Raw genomic sequence first — 18,296 nt, forward strand, 5'->3', positions numbered from 1 at the left:
AAACTGTAAAAAAACACTGTAGTTGGCCCGCAGTCACGTAACCACAGAAATTCACCAAACGTTACCGATTTTACCAAAAACGCACCCCACATTGCTTTCTATGTCGTATAATGCGCCTCACATTGCCTCTCACGTAGTATAATGCGCCTCACATTGCCTCTCACGTAGTATAATGCGCGCCACATTGCCTTCCAAGTAGTATAATGAGCACCACATTGCCTTCCAAGTAGTATAATGAGCACAACATTGCCTTCCAAGTAGTATAATGAGCCCCACATTGCCTTCCAAGTAGTATAATGCGCCCCACATTGCCATTCATGTAGTATAATTGGCCCCACATTGCCTTTCACATAGTATAATGGGCCCCACATTGCCTTCTTTGTAGTATAATGGGCCCCAGAGAACCTTCCATATAGTGTAATGGACCCCACATTGCCTTCCACATATTATAATGCACCCTGACCCCACCCCCAGGCCTTACAAACAGTATAAGAGTCCCCATGCCGCCTGGAAAAGGCAACCTTCAAACACGAGACAACTGGAGCAGTTTGCTCATGAGGAGTTAGTCAAAATACCTGTTGAGAGGTGCAGAAGTCTCATTGACAGTTACAGGAATCGTTTGATTGCAGTCATTGCCTCAAAAGGTTGTTCAACAAAATATTAAGTTAAGAGTACCATCATTTCTGTCCAGGCCTATTTCATGAGTTTAATTTTTTTTTAAATTCTGTGGAAGCAGGGTTGAAAAGCAATGACTGACTTTCATTTGTTCATTTTCATAGACTTTTAATTTATTATTACTTTTGTCAGATTCAAGTTATTTCTGTGACCATTGTGGGTTTTTCTTTCATTAAACGAGGGGTACCAACAATTTTGACCGCGTGTGTAAATAACGTTATTAACCCCTTTGCAACCCATGCCGTATTAGTACGCATAAGTTGCAATCCCCCCGTTCAGTGAGGGTTGCTGCACTGAGCCCGCACTGAACCGAGCACATGTCAGCTGATTTTACAGCTGACATGTGCCTGCAACAGCCGCGGGTGGAATCGCGATCCACCCACGGCTGTTAACATGTTAAATGCTGCTGTCAATCTCCGACAGCGGCATTTAACGCGCGCTTCCGGGAAGCGCGTCCTAAGTCCCGCCCATCAGCGACCCCCGTCACGTGATCGCTGGTCACCGATGGGTGGGCGTGACAACCCAGGGTCTGCAGCAGACGCCTGTGGTTGTCATAAGCTGGTCGCTATGAGCGCCACCTAGTGGTCGGCGCTCATAGCACAGGACCAATTCTGCTATATGCAGGGGATCTGCTGATCCCCTGTATGTAGCAGAGGCGATCGGATAGTTGCTGCTTCTAGTCTCCTATGGAGACTATTGAAGCAAGCAAAAAGTGAAAAAAAAAAAGTTTTTAAAAATATAAAAAAAATTAAAAAAATATAAAAGTTTAAATCACCCCCTTTCGCCCCATTCAAAATAAAATATTAAAAAAAAAACCCTACATAGACATATTTGGTATCGCCGTGTTCAGAATCGCCCGATCTATCAATATAAAAAAATAAATAATCCGATTGGTAAACGGCATAACGAGAAAAAAATTCTAAACGCCATAATTAAGTTTTTTGGTTGCCGCAAAATTGCAATAAAATGCAATAACGCGCGATCAAAACATTGGATCTACCCCAAAATGTTATCATTAAAAACGTCAGCTCGGTGCGCAAAAAACAAGCCCTCATCCGGCCCCAGATCCCGAAAAATGGAGACGCTACAGGTCTTAGAAAATGGCGCTATTTTTTTTTAATTTTTTTACCAAATTTTGGAATTTTTTTCACCACTTAAATATAAAAGAACCTATACATGTTTGGTTTCTACGAACTCGTAATGACCTGGAGAATAAAAATGGCAGGTCAGTTTTAGCATTCAGTGAACGTGGTAAAAAAAATAAATAAAAAACAACTGTGGTATTGCACTTTTTTTGCAATTTTACCGCACTTGGAATTTTTTTCCCGTTTTCCCGTACACGATATGGTAAAACTAGTAATGGCGTTGAAAAGTACAACTCGTCCCACAAAAAATAAGCCCTCACACGGCCATATTGACCAAAAAATAAAAACGCTATGGCTCTGGGAACAAGGGGAGCAAAAAACGAAAAAGCAAAAACAGAAAAAGCTCTGGTCCTTAAGGGGTTAATTAAACATGTACTGTAGACAAATGACTCGTAATCCGCAGCAAAAAAAATAAAAAATTTAATGCCAAGACTGAAGATTTTGGTTGCAGAAAAATACACTGCAAAAATGCTGTGTGTGAACATATTCTACACCTGTTCAGAAATGTGTTGCTTTTTATGCCAACTTGCTCTGTACTAAAACTAACATACTGCAGGTTCCTAGAATGTGGCAAACGAAAAAATGCTGCTTTTATTTTTAATATGATTTCATTGTTCCAAAAACAATAAAACATGAAAAAAATAGTTGGCCAAAGAGAGTATGGTTATGACTCTCGGAGTACAACAATGAAACTTTCGAACCAGCTTCTGGCGGTGCTTCAAAAAAATGCAGCAAAGACGTCTACAAAAAAAAAAAATAGCCATGTGTGATTCCTGCCTTACCCCCTTAGCAAGGAGTCAAATGCTCTGACTGACAAAACTGATCTGACTTGGACACTGCAGCATGCCTCAGTGTGCAGACCAAATCTCACGAGATGGTGAGAGCAGGGCGAGATTTCCTGCCTGAGAGCTTGGAGCACAGACAGTACTGGGGAGACTTTCTGTATAGCAGCAGCTGTGTGATCTCTGGACGCAGATAAAGCTTTACTTCATGAAAGGTATTGTTATGTGAGCAATGGCGGCTCTGCTGGTGAACACACCGAGCCCCGGATGCAGGACGGTCAGCCTCCTCAGTCCTGTCATCTACCAGCCTGATAGCTCATGCTTTTCGTGTTCACTAGTGAGAGCCTGCTGAAGAACCTCTCAAGCCTTGTGCACATGTTGAGTATTTGGTCAGTTTTTTTATCTCAGTATTTGTAAGCGAAAACCCGGAGTGGAACAATCAGAGGAAAAGTATAATAGAAACACGTCACCGCTTCTGTATTTATCACCCACTCCTGGTTTTGGCTTACAAATACTGAGGTAAAAAGCTAACCAAAAACTGAATGTGTGAACGTGGCCTTACCGGCAGGTCTGTCACTCGTCTAGCTGCGCTGTACAGTGAGATATAGGATACTGTATACCGCTTACATGAAGCAAAGTTTTATCCATCTTCTCTACTGATAAAAGTGCGTGAACAGCCCCCGTCACAGATCACGGTCAGAGAGGAGCAAGAATCCTCATGGAGGTTGTGGTGTATTCACTTGTGCCAGATTTGTTGCAGAAATTCCAGCAACTAAAATTTTTCATTTAATGGGGGGTGGTTTTGGTGAAAAGCACATGGATTACTGCAAGCCTCATTGGGATAAGGCTATTGCATGACTGCAAGTCTCAGACAAGCCGTGTCAGACTGGGGTGCCCAAGGCCCACCAGTAACCTGCTCCAGAGCCCCACTTTCAACTACAAACAAATGTGACATTATCCTCAATCACAGATTTATATAATAATGAACTGTGCGGATTGTTATATGAATAAGATGCTGCCTTTGTCTGTACATAGTGATTCACGTACTGCTCATATAAGAGGGTGGTGGCCCACCAGAGGATTCTCCTGTTCTCCTGTGGGCCAGTCCAAGCCTGCAGACAAGTCAAACAAGTAAAGAGGTTTTGAGGGGTTTTTTTGCTGAGTTTTCAGAGCAGAAACTTTACGAGGCTATGTGAACACGACGTGTTTCTGCCCAGAAGCCGCCGCAAAAGCGTCACATAAAATGAGCACAATGCATAGCAATGTCAAAAAGACATTGCTGTGCACGTGTTTCATCTTCTGTCACATCTTTTACCCTCTCCATGGTTCAGAAACCCTAAAGCGGTTAAAAGGGGTGATAATCTCATTCTTCGCGCTCTATACTTAACAGTATAAAGTAAAAGAATGACGACAAAAACGCCAGCAAAGCCAGAAAATGACTGCCAGTGGTTTCCTGAAGCAGCTTAGCCAAGGAAAACTTTGCGACTAAGGCCACGGCCCCACTATCAGTATTCGGTCAGTATTTTTTCTCAGGAGTGGGAGCCAAACCCAGGAGTGGGTAATAAATGCAGAATTGGTGACTTGTTTCTATTATACCTTTTCTCTGATTGTTCCTCACCTGGTTTTGGCCCCCACTCCTGAGAAAAAATACTGACTGAATACTGATAGTGGGGCCGTGGGCTAAAAGACGCCATGTGCATATAGCCCAACTCTCCAATCAAAACATGTGGTTTATAGTGAGTTTTCGCTTCAGAAACTATGCAAAAAACCTCCGCATGAACACAGCCTAAGGGCTCGCTCACACTGCCGTATATATAACACCGCTGAGTGTTATCTGATGTTTTGTTGAATAACACGCAGACCAATGTTATTCTATGGCGCAATTCGGCTTGAGAAAACAATCGCAGCATGCTGCCGGTGAATCCGATGATCGGATCATGCGCACCCATACAAGTCTATGGGTGCATGTGAAGCATCGGACTGCAATCGGATGTCATCTGAGTGCAGTCCGACATCCACGGACAGAGACAATGGAGAAGATGAAGAAATTAAGTTCTGTGTTCTCCACACCTGTGCTGTAATTCATCCGAGAGAATTGTATCACAGTAAGATGACACTCCGCTCAAACTCTGACAAAGTTTGATCCGATTGACATTAGCATAATTGCCTTGATTCTCTCATGCCATGTGACCGCAGCCGTGGTTTGGATGGATAGCACTCGTACATATGCTGTTCTATGAGGTGGACAGAGTGGTCCGAGGAAAAAAGCAGATATGTCCGATTTTTTTGATCCAAATGTCGGATAAAAATCGGCAATGCAAGTCGATGGATCCATGAAAAAAAAAAATTAAAAAATCGAACCACACTTGAATGTCAAGATTTTCACAGACTGACAGAATTGAGAAGGTAGAGAAACTTTTTTTTTTTCTCTCAACTGAGCAAAAAACTGAGAACACTGATCAAACTCTGATTAGTTTGATCAGAATAATCATATTGTTCTTCTCGGATGTGGAGAAAATGGTCGTGCGATCCTACCTTAAGGGTATGTGCACACGGTGCGTTTTTGATGTGGTAAAGCTGCGTGGAACTGGCCCCAAAAACGCATTGCAAACCTTATCCCAACATTTTCTATGAGATTTTGCAAGATCTGTGCAAACGATCAGGAATTTTCCTGACAGGATTTCATGTGCGTTTAAATAAGCAGCATGTCAATTCTATGTGTACTTTTGCCTGCGTTTTTCCAATACAATGCATTGGAAAAAACACATGGCAAATCTGCAGGTAAAAACGCATCAAAAACGCTGTGAAACTTCTGCAGCGTTTTTGCTGTCAAGAGGTGCAGACTCTTGTAGAAACGCTGCAGAAATTTCTGCAAGCAAATCCTGATCATGCGCACCTTACCTTTAGGGTGTGTTCAGAGTTTTTTTGTTGAGTTTTTGGAGCAGAAACTCCCAAGTTTCGAGGAGCTTTGAGTTTTTGGAAAGGAATTTGCAGAGTTTTGCACACAGAGTTTTTTGAGGTTTCAGACCAGAAACTGAGTGAAAATTCTCCAAATACTCGTCAAAAATGCTCAAACGCCTCAAAAATTTGGAGTTTCTTCTCATTTTTTTCTTAAAAAAACTGCATAAAGACTACATGTGTACATAGCCATTGTCAGCTGCAAAAATCTCAGCAAAAGACTTTGCGTGCACATATCCTTTATTGAATGTGCACACACCTTTTTTTCAGGCAAGAGAGCTATTAAGTTTTTCTAGGCGTATCTGCTTTTCACGTAGTGGATTTATTGTCCTTTTTTTGGGCAGATTTGTTGTCCGCATGTATTCCCTATACTTTCCAATATAGTGGCGAGTGACTTCCTGGCAGAAGCCACTTGAATAGTGAGCATGCTACTTCTTGTAACAGCTTCAGGCTGCGTGCCCACTATGCGTTTTTCAAGCGTTTTTGCTGCAGAATTTCCACAGCGAAAACGCTTAAAAAATTATTGGTAATACGTGCCCCATTGTCCCCAATGATAATCCCCATGTGCTCTGCACATGCTGCAGAAATTACCGCTGCGGATTATCATTGCTTAAAAATACGCAGCATGTCCATTATTTTTGCGGACATGCAGCGTAATTGCCGCCATTGACCTGCATTGAATCGCTTAATATCCGCATGACTACATGTGGTACCATAGAACCTGTTAAAAAAAGAATTTAAAATAAAAAATAAACATTATACTCACCTTCCGATGGCCCCCGGTCTCTTGTACGATGCGTCCGGTCTCTTGTACGTCTTGAGATGGTCTAAAAGGACCTGCGGTGACGTCATTTAGTCATGTGACAGGTCTCGCGACCGCTGACATCGGCGGTCGCGTGACCTGTTACATGACTAAATGACGTCACCGCAGGTCCTTTTAGACCATCGCGAGCTGTACAAGAGACCGGGGGCCATCGGAAGGTGAGTATAATGTTTATTTTTTACCATTTTTATTCTTTTTTTTAACAACTTGGTCACACTACATAAATCCATGCTGTTTGCATGGATTTATATAGTGTGAACAAGTTGTCAAGCACTTTTCCAAGTGATGCTAAAATCGCTTGGAAAGCGCTTCATAACCCGCATGCAGAAATGCATGCAAAAACGCTTGACAAACGCTTCTGCCTGGCAGGAAAAACGCATGTAAAATCCACATGCGTTTTTCTTGCCAGGGAGATGCGGAAAAAATCTGCAGCATTTCTGCATTGTGGGCACTTAGCCTCATGGTTTTGCAAACCCTGGAGTGGTTAAAAGAAGTAGCAAAAGACTGAACATGTGCGCAACAATGTCCTTTTTACATTGCTGTGCAGCATGTTCACTTTTTACAATGATTTTTCAAATGGATTCCAGGCACAATCAAGACATCGTGTGCATCCTAAAGCTGTGGGAAAGAAGAAACCAAATCTCATATGTGAGCCGCAATTCACACACACCTTATATAAAAGTCTTTGTTGCATGCAACCTACTAATAATAATTCAATATTGGATTTTTAGTGATGGTGGTGCTGCTTATGTAGTTGAGATCACATTGTACACTACCCCATTGTCAGTCATTAGCTGCAATATCTCAACGCAAAACCATGATTTCAATGTTACATCTAGCCCTTGCCTAAATGGGACAATTGCTAACATTTCTGCTACAAATCTGATGCAGTTTTAAATGATATGTACAGTACAGACCAAAAGTTTGGACACACCTTCTCATTTAAAGATTTTTCTGTATTTTCATAACTATGAAAATTGTACATTCACACTGAAGGCATCAAAACTATGAATTAACACATGTGGAATAATATACTTAACAAAAAAGTGTGAAACAACTGAAAATATGTCTTATATTCTAGGTTCTTCAAAGAAGCCACCTTTTGCTTTGATGACTGCTTTGCACACTCTTGGCATTCTCTTGATGAGCTTCAAGAGGTAGTCACCAGAAATGGTTTTCACTTCACAGGTGTGCCCTGTCAGGTTTAATAAGTGGGATTTCTTGCCTTATAAATGGGGTTGGGACCATCAGTTGTGTTGTGCAGAAGTCTGGTGGAGACACAGCTGATAGTCCTACTGAATAGACTGTTAGAATTTGTATTATAGCAAGAAAAAAGCAGCTAAGTAAAGAAAAACGAGTGGCCATCATTACTTTAAGAAATGAAGGTCAGTCAGTGCGAAAAATTGGGAAAACTTTGAAAGTGTCCCCAAGTGCAGTTGCAAAAACCATCAAGCGCTACAAAGAAACTGGCTCACATGAGGACCGCCCCAGGAAAGGAAGACCAAGAGTCACCTCTGCTTCTGAGGATAAGTTTATCCGAGTCACCAGCCTCAGAAATCGCAGGTTAACAGCAGCTCAGATTAGAGACCAGGTTAATGCCACACAGAGTTCTAGCAGCAGACACATCTCTTCAACAACTGTTAAGAGGAGACTTTGTGCAGCAGGCCTTCATGGTAAAATAGCTGCTAGGAAACCACTGCTAAGGACAGGCAACAAGCAGAAGAGACTTGTTTAGGCTAAAGAACACAAGGAATGGACATTAGACCAGTGGAAATCTGTGCTTTGGTCTGATGAGTCCAAATTTGAGATCTGTGGTTCCAACCACCGTGTCTTTGTGCGACACAGAAAAGGTGAACAGATGGACTCTACATGCCTGGTTCCCACCGTGAAGCATGGAGGAGGAGGTGTGATGGTGTGGGGGTGCTTTGCTGGTGACACTGTTGGGGATTTATTCAAAATTGAAGGCATACTGAACCAGCATGGCTACCACAGCATCTTGCAGTGGCATGCTATTCCACCCGGTTCGCGTTTAGTTGGACCATCATTTATTTTTCAACAGGACAATGACCACAAACACACCTCCAGGCTGTGTAAGGGCTATTTGACCAAGAAGAAGAGTGATGGGGTGCTACGCCAGATGACCTGAACCCAATCGAGATGGTTTGGGGTGAGCTGGACCGCAGAGTGAAGGCAAAAGGGCCAACAAGTGCTAAGCATCTCTGGGAACTCCTTCAAGATTGTTGGAAGACGATTTCCGGTGACTACCTCTTGAAGCTCATCAAGAGAATGCCAAGAGTGTGCAAAGCAGTCATCAAAGCAAAAGGTGGCAGCTTTGAAGAACCTAGAATATAAGACATATTTTCAGTAGTTTCACACTTTTTTGTTAAGTATATAATTCCACATGTGTTAATTCATAGTTTTGATGCCTTCAGTGTGAATGTACAATTTTCATAGTCAAGAAAATACAGAAAAACCTTTAAATGAGAAGGTGTGTCCAAACTTTTGGTCTGTACTGAATGTACAGAATATATTGTGCTACCGTGTTAGTTCGCAAAATCTATGTAAATTTCGCTGTTTAAAAAGACAAACACATTCTAGGAGTCATACTTTTTTCGTTTTGCTATTTATGTGTATAAAATGTGTTTTTATTTTGTTTTTAGTTTTGTGCCGTTGTGTACATGCGCTTTTTCAGCTGAATTGGAGACTGTGATCCACTTGTAACTTGTGAGTTTCACGGTTTCATCACTGTGTCTTAGGGATGCTGTGAGTGACAGCCTACCTGGCCTATAGGATCTGGAGTGTGTTGGAATGTCAGTATTGTGAGTGACAGCTCAGTTGTCCAATCTTAGACTGGGGCGTGCTGGGCTGTCAATATTTTGATTGACAGCGTTGCTGCTCAATCTGGCCTAGCCTGTGGGCTTTCCTTCAGGAGTCTGCCATTCTTGATAATTCTTTAGCTATTTGCTAGTTATTTAAGTGGCTAGCTATGAGCAGACCATTGTCAGCTGTGGCTTTGCATATTGGGGTGTGTGTTCTGTGTCTGATTTCCTGATCTTTATTGCCAGACCTTGGATTTGTCTTCACTATCCCTTTTGCTTTTCATGCTCTCTGACCTCAGGTACCTAACCCCTGACTTTTCCTCTATCTATTTCTCTTATCACTTTATCTTGAAGTACCCTCCTGGGATTTGACCACGCCTTTGTCTTGCACCTCTGACCTCTGACTTCCTGATTACCCTGTCTCATGGTTTGTCCGTGAGTAGTGACTCAGCGTCACAGTGAGTGATTTTTATGTTTAATGTGTGTTTCTAATCCTAAACTACAAGTGACTCACATTCTGAAAATATGTTGAAAACATGAAATTGCATACTGAAACAGTAATGCAACTTCAAGTCAAAAGAAAGTCAATGACATATCGTAGACTTGTATTAGACGTGATGTTGCCTTAAAGGGGTATTCCCATCTCCAAGATACTATCCCAATATGTAGCAGGTGTAATAATAATAATATTAGCAAATACCTACAATTAGAAGTGTAGTACAGTTTTTTTGATTCGCTATGTCTCTTTCCTCATGTGCAGGCATTGCAGGACCTTAGGTATCAATGGTTATGTCCACTGATAAAGTTACAGTTAGTTAGCTGCTAGTGGTCGTAACCATGGATACCTAAGGTCCTGCGATGCCTGCACATGAGGTAAGTGGCATAGCGAATCAAAAATACTATACTACATTTCTAATTGGAGATATTTGCTAATATTATTATTATTACACCTATTATATATTGGGATAGCATCTTGGAGATGGGAATACCCCTTTAACTTTATAGTGGCAAATGAGAATCTTTTAGGCCTAGTTAACAGTTTGATGCAAAGTTGCATGACCACTAACATGAGTGTAAATTATAAGTTTTATTGTGATAAACATGTTTTGAGTGTTGTCTGAAAAATGTAGATTTGGGTAGTATTGTAACTGTTTGGGGTCTAGCATTCTGGAAAGAGAGGGGTCGTAATCATAGGCACGTGAACAGATATGGATACGTACGTTCTTTTGCTGCATGGCTCCATACAAGTGTAATACTGGTGATCCATGCAGACTTGTATGTATTCCATATGTTCTCACATAAGTCTTATTTACAGGGCAGTGAACTGTTATGTTATGATATTTGAGTTGAACAAAATGATTCACAGAAGTCTATGGCCACTGCTAACCTTCTTATATCTGTTCTGATTACTAGGTTCAGGGTAACGTTGTTGCAACCTGATGCTTGCATGACGTGGTGCTAGGCCTAATCGCAGGGCTCTGGTCTGGCAGGCACAGACTACTAATCTGGCCGCTGTAACAGGGTCCTAAGAATCATTTTGCTCAACTCAATATGGATGTGCATTTATGTAATCTCTGTATTTCTCACACATTCAAGAAGCACAAATATACAATGCGAAAATGACACCTGTTTAGTAGATGGTAGTATATACACAAACCATAGCTCCCAACCGTCCCGTATTCAGCGGGACTGTCCCGATTTGAGGGATCAGTCCCGCGTCCCGTCATGGCACAGTTGTTCTCCCGCAAGGGCTCTGAGGAAGCGAAAGGGCAGAGCCTGTCCAGTCCAGGTCAGATCTGATACCAGAGCGGTAGCCAGTGATGAGTGAGTACACACGATTCTGAGTGGAGACGTGAGGTGCGGCATACTGGAGCTGTGTGCAGATAGAAAGCATGGCTTTTAATATTTTTACATATAGAATTAAGTGCAAGTGTGGCCTGTCAGAATTACTCCTCTAGTATCAGGGAGGTTCTCAGGGGTGTACTAAGATGGCCGACTCTAACTGCATGCTAAGGGTATAGTAGGTGTATAAAGATGGCACTAGGACTACGTTTCCCAGCATACATTGCATCCTTGGACTTCCTGACCCCTTCCTGATGTGGTTTTATGCAGCTGCTGGGGAATACAGTTTTGTACTTGACAGGGAGAAGTGGGAGACAGAAGTGTAACATTGTTATTACACAGCGGTGTCGGGAAGATTAGCATTGTGTACGGGGTGGAGAGTGGAGCTACAAATCCCAGCATTCAGGCAACTCTGTCATCATGCAAGTGGCAGTAGGAAGGGGTTATTATATAGAGAGGGGCTATAATGTGCTGTTATTTACAGGGTAGGATCGGGCACTACAAGTCCCAGCAGCTCTGTCATCAGGCAAATGGAAGTAGGAAGGGATTATGACATGTGTGCAGTCACATATATACACACACATATGCATATTTACATATATACACACGTACTATCACTTTTGCACACATCAACTCACTGTTACACAGACATACACACTGTTAAGGTATGCTCACACTGGCGCAAATTCTCTCATGCAACGCTGATTATGCTAATGACACTCGGCTCAAACTTTGTCAGAGTTTGAGCCTAATGTCATCTGAGTTTCATCCGATTTTCTAGCATGAGAGAATCGCAGAACAGGTGCGGAGAAGATGGAGAACGCAATTTCTCAATCTCCTCTATTGTCTCTGTGAGCGTACATCGGACTGCAGTTGGATGACATCCAAATGCAGTCTGATGTTTCACACGCACCCATAGATTTGTATGGGTGCACGAAATCCAAATATCGGAGCCACCCGCAGCATGCTGTGATTGTTTTCACATGCGCCATAGTTTAACACTGGGCCAAGTGCTATTCAATAAAACGTCACATAGCACTTAGCCGTGTTATACAACAGTGTGGGCGAGCCCTTACACAGACATACACATACTGTTAAACAGACATGCGCACACTATTAGGGTATGTGCACACGATGCAGAAGTGAAGCAGAAAATTTCTGCATCTCCCTGGCAGAAAAAACGCATGCAGATTGTGCATGCGTTTTTCCTGCGGAATACATGCGGATTCACATGCGTTTCCGCATGTGGATTGACAAGCGCATTCCAGGCGATTTTAGCATCACCTGGAAAGTGCTTGACAACTAGGTCACTCTATATAAATCCATGCAGCCGACATGGATTTATATAGTGTGACCCGAGAGAGTGTATATACTTACCTCCGATGGCCCGCGCTGTCCTGCTTTACACTCCGTTCTCCCGGCTGCCGGCAACTTTGAATTGAAAGACCTGCCGACGTCAGCGTCACGTGACCCGTCACATGACTCTGACGTCAGCGCAGGTCCTTCAACTCACTGCAAGTGCCGGGAACCAAGCAGGAGCGGTGCGCGGGCCGACAGATGGTAAGTATATATATATATATATATATATATATATATATATATATATGTATATGTTATATATTTTATTCTTGTTTTACAGCTTTTTTAATGGTACCTGGGTGTGGATGAGACTCTCCTCTCCTCCACACCCGGGTACCATCCGCACATTAGAACGCGCCAATAACGCAAGTACAGATGCAGTCTTGCGGAATTGACGCGTTCTAATGCAAGTCAATGGCGGCGAAAACGCCACGTTTACGCAAAATTAATTAACATGCTGCGGACTTTTGAGCGCAGCGTTTACGCTGCGGAAAAAATCTTCATCATGGGCACAGCACATGCGGATTTCAATTGGGGAACATTGCTGCCCTTCTACCATGCGTTTTTAATGCGTTTCCGCAACTGCAAAAAACGCCGCGGAAACGCATTAAATACGCATCGTGTGAACTCAGCCTTACACACATCTACACTTCTATCTATAGGGGCATAGTTCCCCTTTTTTGGGCTGTGCATCTTGTCTATTTAGCTTCCTACAAGCAGGTGTGAAACAGTCAGTTCTAGGGCCTACTCTGCCCCTTCCCTGTCTATTTTGAGGCCTACTGGCACAAAGCAAGGTGAAATAAGAATTAGGGACTGTCCCGATTGGGTACACCTTGTCACTGTGGAATAGCTTTTATTCTTTTTTCATCAAAATAGTTTCAACCCTAGGTTATTTACATGTACTATTTACTGCAGGGTATTTGTTCATTGCTTTTATTCTAGGTTTTGTCTGTTAATGGTCACAGTGTGAATGTGCACTTACATATTGCACTTATACTAGCAGGTGTGCTGGCCTATTTCTTTGGTTTTACTGTTACACAGACCTAGGCACACACTTGCACATAGATCTGCACACTGTTAGGCCTCATTCAGACATCAGTTTTTCGCAAATGAGTGATATTCGAGTTTTTAATGGAGAGTACTTGTACCTGTGATAGTCTGTAAGGCTGTTCACATGTCCGCGATTTTTTTTGAGGACCAAGTGGTCCATGCAAAATCGTGGAGACATGTCCAATATTGATACAAGTGTCAGATCAAACTCAACAATGCAAATCTATGGGTCCTTTTTTTACGGGCTGGTAAATAAGAGAAGCTGGAAATACTTTTTATTTCCCTTGCAAAAATAATTCTGTTGCATGTATTCCTGCTTTGTGCCATTTCTATGATTCCTCAGATGGATAAAGTATATTTTGTGTGAAATGCCATGGTTTGGCCGGATGAATCAGATGACAGGTTTCGTTTAACTCCATTATGAGTTTCAAATAATCGCTAGCACAAATGACTGAAGTAACTGGAGCAGTGTTACAAAACAGACAGAACATGGCTTCTGTTTACCTCGCTGTGTAAAAAGTGCTTTTCGGTCCCCAGTGTAGAATCTGTGGCTCTGGATACAAATCGTCCATCATTGTGGGATTCAGAACCACAGTTTGGAGCTGTAGCAGCTTTGGTTGAACAAGTGCTGAATGCCAGTGCAAGCAGAAGCTGGGGAGTTTACATTAAAAAAAAAAAAAAAAAAAAAAAAAAAAAAAAAGGATTTACAGAGGGGACTTTGTAAGGCTAAGTGCCCACGATGCAGAAATGCTCCTGATTTTTCCTGAGCGTTTCTGCTTCTCCCTGGCAGAAAAAACGCATGCGGATTTTACATGCGGATTGTACATGCGTTTTTCCTGTCAGGGAAAAGCGGAAGTGAAGCGTTTTCCACATGCATTTCCACATGAGGGTTGTCATCACTTTGAAAGTGCTTGACAACTTGGTCACACTATATAAATCCATGCAACCGGCATGGATAGTGTGACCGTAAAAGAATGGTAAAAAATAAATATTATACTTACCTTCTGATGGCCCCCTGTGTCCTTATCCGATCCGTCCAGTGTCGCCGGTGTCTCGCGGTGGTATAAAAGAACCTTCCATGACGTCATTTAGTCATGTGACGTCAGCGGTCGCGTGACCCATCACATGACTAAATGACATCATGGAAGGTCCTTTTAGACCATCACGAGCTGCCGGTGAGCCAGGACGCATCGCTAAGGAGACCGGGGGCCATCAGAAGGTAAGTATAATGTATATTTTTTATTTTATTCTTTTTTTTTTTTTTACAGGTACTATGGTACCCGGGTCTGGAGGAGAGTCTCCTCTTCTCCAGACCCGGGTACCATCCACACATTGAACCGCATGATATCCGCATGTGCACATGTAGTGATGCGGATATCATGCGATTCAATACAAGTCAATGGCGGCAAAAACGCCGCGATTCAGCAAAACAATTGGTAGTGCTGCGGATTTTTCTGCAGTGATAATCCGCAGCGGAAATATCCGCAGCATGTGCATAGCACATGCGGATTATCATTGGGGAACATGGCAGGCATTCTACCAAGCATTTTTTAAGCGTTTATGCTTAAAAAACGCATAGTGGGCACACAGCCTAAATCTAATTTTTTCTTACCCAAACTCACCATTTTCTTTTTCCAATAGCACCCAGCACTTGTTCGATGACAATGAAGTATCTTCTTCCCAAGTGTGTGGCTAAAAAGACCATATAATATACAATGTGATTTTGTCTTTTGATCTTGCCTTGTTCATTGATTGACATTGGCATTGCAAAAAATCTGTCGATTATGTGGTGCAACTGAAAAATGGCACCTGTGTTCAGTGTTTGCTACTGCGTGAACAGAGTAATCAATTTTGGTCAACACATGATTAAGTGAACAGTGCAAGCACAGACCAAAGTTAATTACTCTGCCCACATATGGGTTAACAACCTGCACATTCGCCAGTAGTCATCTCTGTTTCAATCACTGGAACATTAGCAGTAACAAAGATTGACCAGAAAACAAGGAGACGGTCCAGATACACCTAGCAGACACTTTAAAGGGAACCTTTCATGTCAAAAATGCTACTAAGTTGCAGATATGGAGTTGGTCTGCACATTAATATTGTTCTAAAGCTGTGCGACCACTGCCCTGAAAGCCCAACTACTGGGAGGAAGTGAACTTCCTTTGGCTTTCAGTCATAGAGGCGTTGCTTCAATTACTGCTCAGTACAAAGTGAGCAGTGGCTTTAACCACACCCTGGCACTGACTGACAGGCGGCTCTGCACTGATGCACTGCTGAGCCTGCTGTCAGTCAGTCCGGGGTGCGGTTACAGCCACCGCTCACTATGTACTGAGATGTGATTGAAGCCGTGCCTCTATGACTAGCAGCCGGGCTTTTAGTGCTCTGGCTGCACGGCTTTAGAACGCTATTATCCTGCAGATTAACCTCATATCTGCAGGTTAATAGCGTTTTTTTGACACGACAGGTTCCCTTTAATCTTGGTCGACTTACGATGCATGGGATTTTGCAAAGTATTTATTTTATAAGGTTGCGATAATATTAATGGATATAACTTTAGAAAGCTCTTTTATGTGAAGCTGGCGACTTGCACGCGTGGTAAACGCCACCCTACTCACTGCGGTCACCGCTCTGCTTTCACCAGTCTAGTGCTGTCTAGCTGAGTTGCCTTTTGTAGCATTTCCAACACTGCTGCATTCTCCTGCTGCTGGTAAGTCTCCACCTGGCTATAGGGAGGCACAGCCACTTTCTGCAGAGGTGAGATTCTTTGGCCTATCCTCAATCAGCAGGGGGTTTATTAGGCAGGTCCTCCCACCACTCCTCACCTGATCTAAGGCTCTAGTTCAATCTCTGAAAACTGAGACTGTGACTATCACAACTGCTGTACCCAGTAAACTAATTGATACATTGCAGTAATCAGGGTCTCTGTCCCAACATTATGCTGCTGTCAGATTAAATAGAAAAAAACCTGCTCACAGATTCCCTTTTAAGCAATAGGCCATTTTCTGATTACACATTCCCATTAGGGTCACAAACACTGATAGTTCCTTAAAGGGAACCTGTCATCAGAAAAAAACACTATTAACCTGCAGATATTGGGTTAATCTGCAGGTTTATAGTATTACTAACCTGCCCGGAGCCCACACTTTTCCAAACGCTGCTGGGAGAAAATTAAATTTATTCCCCCCCTCAGTGCTCTGGTTTCAGCCACGGGGGCGGTGGCGGCGCTAGTTCAGTCACCGCTCTGAGTATACAAAGTGGCGGCTGTAACCGCACCCCTGGCCCTGAGTGACCGCTGGCCCCAATGCAGAGCATGTGTCAATCAGGGCTGGAGGCGCGGTTACAGATGCCGTTCTGTAGTCTCATAGCGGTGACTGAACCAGCGCAGGCGCTGCCCCCTGTGACTGAAACTTGAATGTTGCCGGGGGAATAAAGTTAATTTTCTCCCCACAGTGTTCCGCTAAGTGCAGGCGCCAGGCTGGTTAGTAACGCTATTAATTGTATGGAGGATTTTGCTACATGACTTAGCTGAAAATGGGACATGTCTCTGTGATTTTTTTTGTGGACACACTATTTAGTAATTCCCTTTTCTAGTAAGTAAGCAGTCCTGAGCTTTTGATTGTAGTAAAGATAATTTATTGTGGGTAAAAAAAATCACTTTAACAAACACAAATGGAACATAGCAAGAATAGTTGAAGGAGCAATGAAGAATCTGGGACAGTTCTAAAGGTTGCTTCACTAGTACTGCTGGCAACAACTGTCACATCACTTGTCTCAGTCACAGCAGGGTGATGGAAGTCTCTGACAGTAACACCATCAGCTTGAATCAGTGTTCTGCTCAGTTGTCATAACATTTACAGTTGTAAATAGTGAAATTTACATTCTGTCGATGACCGCTATTTCTGTTTTGCCCCTAGGTGCCTAACTCACAAGGAAGATTTTACACTAGAACAACTTCTTCCAGCTGTTTTTTGTAAGAGATGAACAGTAAAAATATATATATATACAACTCTGGCAAAAATTAAGAGACCAATGCAAAATTTTCTTTTTCTCTGATTTTTCTCTTTATATTATTATTTTTGAGTAAAATGTACATTGTTGTTTTATTCTATAAACTACTGACAACATGTCTCCGAAATTCAAAGCTAAAAATTTTGTATTTATTTGCAGCAAATGAGAAATCGTCAAAATAATAAAAAAGAAACAGTGCTTTCAGACCTCAAATAATGCAAAGAAAACAAGTTCTTATTCATTTAGAAACAACAATACTCATGTTTTAACTCAGAAAGAGTTCAGAAAGCAATATTTGGTGGAATAACCATGATTTTTAATCACAGCTTTCATGCGAATTGGCATGCTTTCCACCAGTCTTTCACACTGCTTTTGGGTGACCTTATGCCACTCCTGGCACAACAATTTAAGCAGTTCTTTGTTTGATGGCTTGTGACTATCCATCTTCCTCTTGATTACATTCCAGAGGTTTTCAATGGGGTTCAGGTCTGGAGATTGGGCTGGCCATGACATGTGGAGCTCCTTCATCTACACATTGATTGACCTAGCTGTGTGGCATGGGGCACATGTCCTGCTGGAAAAAACAGTCCTCAGAGTTGGGGAACATTGCCTGAGCAGAAGGAAGCAAGTGTTTTTCAAGGATAACCTAGTATGCGGCTTGATTCATACGTCCTTCGCAAAGATTAACCTGCCCAATTCCAGCCTTGCTGAAGCATCCCCAGATCATCACCGATCCTCCACCAAATTTCACAGTAGGTGCAAGATGACGACCAGGTGTTAGGCAAAGCTGAAAATTAGACTCATCAGAGAAGATTACCTTACTCCAGTCCTC

The 18,296-nt window shown here is 42.5% G+C and overlaps 1 protein-coding gene across 3 annotated transcripts in view; it reads left to right on the forward strand.

Moving 5' to 3' along the window:
* The first annotated feature begins 2,698 nt into the window (after positions 1-2,698).
* Positions 2,699-18,296, forward strand: part of AOPEP (aminopeptidase O (putative)) — a 731,576-nt gene continuing 715,978 nt past the window's right edge. For all 3 annotated transcript variants that reach the window (XM_073670973.1, XM_073670974.1, XM_073670975.1), the window contains exon 1: positions 2,699-2,817. The gene's annotated coding sequence lies outside the window, so the exon portion shown is untranslated. The remainder of the gene's footprint in view (positions 2,818-18,296) is intronic.

Source organism: Phyllobates terribilis, unplaced genomic scaffold, assembly GCF_046119375.1.
Source record: "Phyllobates terribilis strain yellow unplaced genomic scaffold, ASM4611937v1 Scaffold_1__5_contigs__length_1240528914, whole genome shotgun sequence".
Taxonomy (NCBI): Eukaryota; Metazoa; Chordata; class Amphibia; order Anura; family Dendrobatidae; genus Phyllobates; species Phyllobates terribilis.